Source organism: Myotis myotis, unplaced genomic scaffold (assembly GCF_014108235.1).
Source record: "Myotis myotis isolate mMyoMyo1 unplaced genomic scaffold, mMyoMyo1.p scaffold_m19_p_6, whole genome shotgun sequence".
In the NCBI taxonomy this organism is placed as follows: Eukaryota; Metazoa; Chordata; class Mammalia; order Chiroptera; family Vespertilionidae; genus Myotis; species Myotis myotis.
In genome coordinates, this window is record NW_023416368.1 from 72,810,291 (window position 1) to 72,819,690 (window position 9,400).

Sequence of the window (9,400 nt, forward strand, 5' to 3'; positions counted from 1 at the left end):
CTTTTATTTCTTCAAAGCCTCAAACCTTCAGAGGCTTTAGGTTTTGAAGGAAACAGGAAGGGGGGGGTGGTTGTAATTTGAAGACAGGGATAGAGTGCCTTGGAAAATCATAAAGGAACAAATGCTCCCCCAGAGCACACAGAGGGTCCCCAAAGCTGAGGGCGAGGAGGAACTGGCGGATCCTGTGAACAGAGGTATTTGCATGCTTAGGGCAGTGCCTGAAAAGCTGGGGCTCCCAAGGGGAGAGTCACTGCAGATCCTCGGCAGGGGCACCGTAGGAGGTGTCACAGTAGGTTCCTAAGGAGGTGTGAGCACCCCAAAGATCCACCAAATCTGAAGGAGCCATGCATAGGCTCAAGGGATAACTCTGGTAATTGCAAGGGTGGTTACAGATGCCACAAGTCCTGGATGTCATTTCATGTGACTCAGAATCAAAGCATAACTCTGTTGGTCAGGGGCAAACTTTCACAACACTCACAAGTTTCACAGTGGCCCAGTGGGATAGAGCTTAAAAACTGAAGTTAGATTGATAAAAAAATAAAATAAAATAAAATAAAGCAGAGAAGTTCACTGAACTTATAAACCAAGAATCACATCCCACACATTCAAAAAGTGTCCTTAATGACAACGATTTAGCTACTATTGATATGCAAGAGAGTGGAAAAGGGAGCATTTGCTGGCTTTCTGCCATCTTATGGGCCTTCCTTTGTCAGTTAGTTATATCTAATTTCAAGAATTTTGGATATTTCCTTTCTACTGGCATCCCTCCAAACATGCTAAAAATCCTTCTTGTCCTCAAACAACCATCACCAATTTATCTTGACCCAACCATCCATCCAATTCCTATACCATTCCTTTCCTTCATTATCACATTTCTTAAGAGTAGTCACATGTGGTGTGCCCACTTTCTTAACTCCCATGCACTGCCCAATTGATTACAGTTGGGCTTTTTTTTCTCTTCACCGAGTAAGTGGTAAAAGTAGGCCAAATCCAAACAACTTTTTGTTCTGCATCCTCTATAACCTCTGAGTACCATGTGACACTATATGCCACTCCTTTGTCAAAAACATTCGTTTTAAGACTTCATCCCGTGACGAGCACTGTACCTGGCAGACCCACGCCATGGCTCCCATCTGGGAGCTAGTCTGCACCTACTCAGCCCTCCTCCTGCATGACAATGAGGTGCCTGGTGATGGAGGTAAGATCAATGTCCTCATTAAAGCAGCCTGTGTAAATGTTGAGCCTTTCTGGCTAGGCCTGTTGCAAAGGCTCTAGCCAATGTAAACATCTGGAGCTTCATCTGTAATGTAGGGGCTGGTAGACCTGCATCAGAAGGAAGTTCTGCCCTTCCCCGCCTCCATCCTGGCTGTTGCCCCAGCTGAGAAGAAAATAGAAGCGAAAGAAGGAGAATCTGAGGAGTCTGATGATGACATGGGCTTTGGCCTTTTTGCCCAAAACCTCTTTTGTAACACATTCGGTAAAAAGCTGAACTCTGAAATAAAAGACTTGTGTTAAGACTTTATTTTTTTTGGAGCAGTTTTAGGTTTACAACAAAATTAAGAGGGAAGTACAGAGAATTCCCATTGCCCGCTGCCCTCACACAAGCATAGCCTCCCTTGCTATCAACATCCTCACCAGAATAGTATTACTTTTTAAACCAAGCATAAATCTACATTGGCTCATCACACTCACCCAAAGTTCATAGTTTACCAGAGGGTTCACTCCTGGTGTTGTACATACTATGGTTTGGACAAATGTATAGTGACATATATCTATCATTATAATGCACACAGAATATTTGCAGTGCCTTAAAAAGGATTTATTTTTTAATTCAACATTGTACAAGGATGTTTTTAAAACTATCTATAAAGAATATTGCTGGAAATAGAAGCCATACTATCTTCCTTCTTGAGATCTGCTTCAATATTTTATCTTCTATTTAGTAAATGACCTGGGCTCCTACTCTCCTGGGCTAAGACTCTGTTATTTCTCACTTTTTTTCCCCCTCAACTCTCAAATCCAAGAGGATGCCAAATTCTTCTGCTTATACCTAAGAAATATTTCTTAGCCATTCCTCTTCCTTTCACTTTCTACTAGGATAGGAAGCTCTCAGTTCTATTACAATTAGAATATTTAATAAACCCCAATTGATTTTCCTGTTGTTACCAGGTGTCTATACTCTAGTGACATGTCACACCGTAAGCCAAAGCCAATGATATGCATATATCTCCCATAAAGTTCTCTATTGTCTCTCATTATGATCTCTTAGTACCCTCAGGATGAAATCAGAACACCTTATACCAGGGTATCTCACAGGGCGATCCCTGCATCAGCAGGGTTAGCACTTCTTGGAACTTGGGGCAAAGCAAAATCTTAGACCCCATCCTAGACCTACTGAAAGCAACTCTTTGGTCCAGCGATCTTGATTTCAACAAGCCCTCCTCCAGGTGATTCTGTTACTGTAGACAGCCACGGAACACTGGGGAGTCACGCCCATTGGCCAAGATGATGCAGCGGGAGATTCTCACACTGAGCATGCCAAAGACTAGAAAGATGAATGGATAGGGCATGACTATGCCCAAAGTTAGCAGGGTGATTGGATAGAGGAAGAGAGCCCTCCTTTTCCTAAATCTGTAAGAACTATGAGCTTGTGCTGGAGGGTGAACTGGTCTTTGGGATGGGAGTCCACCATTCACCCAGGTTGGCACCTGAATAAACCTCTTTCCTTTTGCACCAGAACCTATCTGACAAGTTTGGCTTTCATCCCTGCAAGGAGCCGAAGGCACTGTAGTAGCTTTAACCATGTTATATTTTATTTACTTATTTATTATTATTTTTTACTCCTTACCTGAGGATATTTTTCCATTGATTTTTTTAGAGAGCGCAGAAGAGAGAGAGGGAAAGAAAGAGAGAAATATTGATGTGAGAGAAACACATCGATTGGTTGCATCATGCATGAGCCCTGACCAGGGCCCAGACTGGGAGGAGCCTGTAACTGAGGTATGTGCCCTTGACCAAAATCAAATCCAGGACCCTTCGGTCCATAGGCTGACACTCTATCCACTGAGCCAAACCAGGTAAGGCCCATTGTATTTTAGTTTATCTCTCTGTATATTTTTCTCTGAAGACTATGAATTGCGTAAGTATATAAACTATGTTTTGTTAATCTATGTCCCCCTAGTGGCCTAGTTTGCTATTCTTTTTTTCTTTTTCTTTTTTCCTTTTTTTTTTTTTGCTCTCTCTACACACAGGATTTAAAACAGTTGAAAAATATTTTTGAAATAAATATTTCTACTCAGCACCATAATGGTAATAAAAAAGCTTGGCATCCATGACAACTTTGTCAAGGTTTTATCACATAGTAGATCAGTTTCTTATTGCTCTTTCGTCCACATGTGTCCATAAAATAACAGTAATTATTTGAGAGGGAGAACTATTCCTCTCAAGTTCTTACCATATGTTTTTCTGCTCATACTTTATCTATGTGTCCCACTAGTCCCCTTTATACAACTTCTTATGTGACCCCAAGATTCTGACAATAAGGAAGTATTTCCCAGGTGATTTCTATCTACTGTTCAAAAATTCCCTTGCTTTATTGGAGCAGATATTTCAATTCTTTCTCTCTCTCAAACCTGATTTCTGTTCTCAGATGAAGGGAGACTGTGTGGGTGCAGGGAAGGAACTGAGCAAAGGAGACTCCATTGTCACCACCTCAGGGTCTGGACTCTGTTTTAATGGCCTGTTTTACTAAACTATAACCTTCTCCCCTTTCTTGGACTTGAATTATTAAGATGAACATTAAAAAGATAAAAAGGAGAAGAAGCAACTTTACTCCAGAGAGCTTCTCGTGATCTTGTTTGCAAGAAATGCCATGGTCATCTGAATGGCCGAGGTGTTGTTAGGTGGCCTGCAAAGTGATGGAGAAGGTGTGGGTTATCCTCTCGAGAATCTTAATATGTTAATAACCACAATTATTAACATGAGGGAGACTTATTAGCAAGTGTTCACTGATAAGAAGCCTGGATTTAGCTTACTCCATGTGAAAGTACATAATATAAGTTTACCCAAAATGGGAGCTGCTGTTTGGTATTTGTAGATGAATTGGGGATAGCTTTGTTGTTACTAATGATTCACTACAGTTGTTTTCTTATTCCTGTAGTTTAGGGTTAAACTGTTTAGTAAATAATTGCACCAAAGCACCAAATTTGATTCAATATCTGAAAAGCTTAATACAGTTTCAACTGGTAATTGTATTGTCACAGAGAGAATCATGTGCCTTTTTTTTCTCTCAAGGAAGTGAAATAAAGAATAAAGGCAAAATAGATCATTTTAATTACCAATATAGCAGGTTGAAACCTTTTTATATCTAACAAAAAATCAACTAATCATTTTTAGATTGCCTTTTTACTTCATCAGCAAGTATTTGATATCCCTTGATTACTTCCACAGATTTATTTTATACATAAAAACCACATCTGCAAAACCAGAAGCAGAGTGACTTCTTAAATGTAATTTTCATTGTCATTGAAAGTGACAGATTTTTGAGAAAACTCAGTGTTCACTTGGAACTATATTATAGCCGTTTGCTTTCCAATAGCATGTAATTCCAACTTGACACGATGGTTAATGTGGACATTTAGTTCATGAGCTAAATCTCCAAAACCCATAAGTGTTCAACTTACTTCATGTGGGGAAAACTCCGGGACTACCTGTAGCAGTTTCTTATGGAAAAGAACCAAAACTGTTACAATACTTTGAACTCTAGATAAGTGAAATGCATAAAATTGATGTGTTTCTGATGTTCCATTTCAAGATAATAACAATGGATCTATTCTTAAAGAAGTACATAAAACTAAAGCATTTTGAGCCACAGCATCTATGAAGAGGATACATTTGGAGACCAGTTGCTCGAGGTGCTGATGTGTTGCCCATATGTCTCAATTTGCTGTAATGGGCCACTGAGGTCATATAATACAACACTTTTCTCTCTGCAGGCTTTGAAGAATCCTCTTCCCTTCTGTGTCAAAGGCAGCCAGAACCTCATGCTCCAACACTTGAACTCCCTAGCCTCTCCCAATGGCCAGAAGTTGTTAACCAGATATCATAAATTTGTCTTCTCTGAGCTATCCAAATGTTTGCCTATTATATCACTATAGCTATGGTTATTCTAAAGCAGGAGAATTATCAGCCTCATTCTGTATTTCAAAATAGAGGTGGGGGCTTTGGCCAGGTAGCTCATTTGGTTGGAGTGTCCTCCCAGTGTGCCAGGGTTGTGGGTTTGATCCCTGGTAGGGAATGTGCAGGAATCTTACATAATAATAGGCGAACATGTAAATTGACCATACCTTCGCTATGCTAACCAGCCAATCAGGAGAGTGTGAAAATTAACCCAACAAAGATGGCAGTTAATTTGCATACATAGGTGTGAAGCAGTGGAGGGAAGACTGAAGGTGGCTCCGGCTGGAGCGAAGGCCTGGGTCCCAGGTGCCGGAGGAAAACCGGTGCCGGAGGAAAACCGGTGCCGGCAGCCAGGGGAAGGGAAAGCCTATTGCATGAATCTCTTCGTGCAACAGGCCTCTAGTCAACCGATAAATGCATAAAGAAGTTGAACAAATTGATGTATCTCTCCCCACCCCTCCTTCTCCTCTCCCCCTTTCACTCCCGTCCTCTATCTCTTAAATACATACATACATGCATGCATACATAAATACATAAATAAATAGAGGTAGGAATTTGGCTCACAATAAAATTGACTGTGTGAGAAGGAAAGAGTGTAACAGTTTGTCTCCTGCTGGAGACACTCTGGAGAGGAGAAGAGAGTTAATCAAACCCAATGACACACAAAATCAACAACAGAATCTTGCTCTCATTTGTTTCTGCCCAGTTGTCCTCTCAGAAGGGTGCATCCCCTGAGCACTCCTGTGAGTGATGGCTGAGCCTTTCAGAAAGGCGGTGATATTTGGAGGGTGCGTCTGCCTCCTGTGCTGTAAGAAGGTGTGTGTGAATGTCCTAGTCAGCAGCCTTTCTGTTTTCTTTTTTTTTTTTTTTTAGGGCTTGAATTTTTATCTTTATTTTTTAGCTTTTTTTTTTAAATTTTAATTAAATCTTTATTGTTCAGATTATTACATTTGTTCCTCTTTTTTCCCCCCCATAACTCCCCTCCTCCCGGTTCCCACCCCACCCTCCGCCCTCACTCCCCACCCACTGTCCTCTTCCATAGGTGCACGATTTTTGTCCAGTCTCTTCCCGCATCTCCCACACCCCTTTCCCCCCCAAGAATAGTCAGTCCATTCCCTTTCTATGTCCCTGATTCTATTATAATCACCAGTTCATTCTGTTCATCAGATTATTTATTCACTTGATTCTTAGATTCACTTGTTGATAGATGCATATTTGTTGTTCATAATTTGTATCTTTACCTTTTTCTTCCTCTTCCTCTTCTTAAAGGATACCTTTCAGCATTTCATATAATACTGGTTTGGTGGTGATGAACTCCTTTAGCTTTTCCTTATCTGTGAAGCTCTTTATCTGACCTTCAATTCTGAATGATAGCTTTGCTGGATAAAGTAATCTTGGTTGTAGGTTCTTGCTATTCATCACTTTGAATATTTCTTGCCACTCCCTTCTGGCCTGCAAAGTTTCTGTTGAGAAATCAGCTGACAGTCGTATGGGTATTCCCTTGTAGGTAACTGAGTTTCTTTCTCTTTCTGTTTTTAAGAGTCTCTCTTTATCTTTTGCTCTTGGCATTTTAATTATGATGTGTCTTGGTGTGGTCCTCTTTGGATTCCTTTTGTTTGGGGTTCTCCGCGCTTCTTGGACCTGTAAGTCCATTTCTTTCACCAGGTGGGGGAAGTTTTCTGTCATTATTTCTTCAAATAGGTTTCCAATATCTTGCTCTCTCTCATCTTCTGGCACCCCTATAATTCTGATGTTGGTACGCTTGAAGCTGTCCCAGAGGCTCCTTACACTATCCTCGCATTTTTGGATTCTTTTTTCATTTTGCTTTTCCGGTTGGGTGTTTTTTGCTTCCTCGCATTTCAAATCATTGACTTGATTCTTGCGCTCCTCTGGTCTGCTGTCGGGAGCCTGTATAATATTCTTTATTTCAGTCAGTGTATGCTTAATTTCTAGTTGGTTCCCCAATATAACATCGAGGGTCTCATTAGTTTTCTTATAGATCTCATTAAGTTTATCGGCGGCTTCTAAACAGTTCTTGAGAGACCTTAAAAGTGTGGTTCTGAACTCTATATCTTCCATTGACAATTTTGTCCTGTTTCTTTGTCTCCGCATTTTGTTATGCTTCCTTGGCGCACCCCCTAGTGGTCTTTGTTCGCAGTCTTATAGTTAAACCTTGTTGTAGCTAATACCAGGGAGGGTTTGACCTCCAGGCCAATTGGCTATGAGAATCAGCTGTGTCAGCAGTGAGAGAACTTCTGTCCTCTAGGGAGGTGCTAATCTAGCCTTTGCCTGAGGCTATCCGGCAAATGCCTGTGTGCAGGGCTTGGGCAGGGCGGGTTGCACAGGATCAACAGGGTGGGCCGGAGAGAGCAGTTATGGCGGCTCTCAGTCCTGTCCCCAGGGGCTCTGCCTCTCTGAGTCCCAGCACCCGCTGCAAACCTCGGAGAGAAAGCTGCACTCGTTCTGACCGAAGCCAGACAGTCCCGCTTCTCCCGTTTGAGTCTGGGTCCCTAGAGACTCGCCCGTATCTGGAGCTCAGAGTCTGCGACTCCCTCCCGATTGAAAACGCCAACCGCGCCCTCCGCCGCCAGCCCGCTCCACGCACTCCGCACCTCAGAATTTGACTTCAGCACTGCGCCTCCTCTGAGTGTCCGTATGCGTTTCTCTTTCCTCCTAGTTGTAGGACTTCCACTCAGCCAGCGTTCCTGTGGTTCTTGGTGATGTCCGTTCTGTCTTTTAGTTTCACTTTTGAAGTGGTTGTTCAAAGCAGCAAACTCCGGCGTTAACCTATGCCGCCATCTTGGTTCTCTAGCCTTTCTGTTTTCATCGCTTGCCCTGCAACCCTTTGTAGCTGAGCCCAGAAAACTAGTGGAGAATAAGAGAGCTCCTTGTGATCTTGTTTGCAAGACATGCCAGGGTGCATCTGAACGGTCCAGGTGTTGTGAGGTGGCCTGCGGAATGATGGAGAAAGTACATTCCTCCTCTGAAGGGACTTAACACCTGCAATTTTCCCATGAGGGAGACTTATTGGCAAGTGTTCACTGGTAAGAAGCTTGGAGTTAAAATTAAAGAACCTGGCTGCACTTAAAACTGATACATTAGTTAAAGTGGGGAAAAATAAGGTCCAGCTATTAGGTCTTCATGTTTTGACCTTTGTTTTAGGAAAGAAGTACCTGTTTCTCTCCTGCATAACTGGTCAAAGAATTTGGGTTGATTCTGACTAACTTCTGACTAATTCGTTTCACTGTTTCAAAGCTGATAAGGCCGATGGCTTAAATGAATGAAAAGTATGTGTATTTTTAGCACTCACACCAGTTGTGGCTTTAACTTGCTCATTTATTCTTTTTTTCTCTTTTCTTAATTTTTTCATTTATTCATTCAACACATCTTTATGAGTCATCAGCTATGTTCTGTGTACCCTGGCTGGCACCAGAGATATTCTTTCTAGAAAACCTGAGCATTATTTTCATAAACATAGTGATGAACTAGACAACTCACTTCATTTCTGTGGGCTACATATTAAGGAATTATTATTAAAATAATGATCCAACCATCACAGACAATTTTTGTGGCTATGAAATCATATACCAGAATATTAGAGGGAAGCTATTACTAAATAATGAGAGTCACATTCTTTGGGGATAAGTTGATAAAACTTAATGTGTCAACATAAAGAAACATCTGAACTTGTAGAGAACTTTTATGACTTTATCTGAGCCAAACTGACAACATGAGTCAGGGAGCTAGATCTCAACGGCTCTGGAGAATAACAGTTTTGCTGCTGCTTTTATGCATTTGAAGTTAAGCAGGTCAGCCAAGGAAGATTACATGGAAGAGAGGGGAAGGAATTGGGTTACAGGATAGTTAACAAGATTATGGTCTCTCTTGAGGGTGGTTACCCCAAAGGTGAGTTAACCTAGATACACAGAAACAATGAACAAAGTTTGCTTAAGGCAGTGGTTCTCAACCTGTGGGTCGAGATGCCTTTGGGGGTTGAATGACCCTTTCACAGGGGTCGCCTAAGACCATCGGAAAACACATATATAATTACATATTGTTTTTGTGATTAATCACTATGCTTTAATTATGTTCAATTTGTAACAATGAAATTGGGGGTCACCACAACATGAGGAACTGTATTAAAGGGTCGTGGCATTAGGAAGGTTGAGAACCACTGGCTTAAGGCAAATATAAACCTTTTACTAAAAAATTATATGCCAGG

The 9,400-nt window shown here is 41.4% G+C and overlaps 1 pseudogene; it reads left to right on the top strand.

Moving 5' to 3' along the window:
* Window positions 1-1,122: 1,122 nt before the first annotated feature.
* On the top strand, window positions 1,123-1,515 carry LOC118658496 (annotated as a pseudogene).
* The last annotated feature ends 7,885 nt before the right edge of the window (window positions 1,516-9,400 follow it).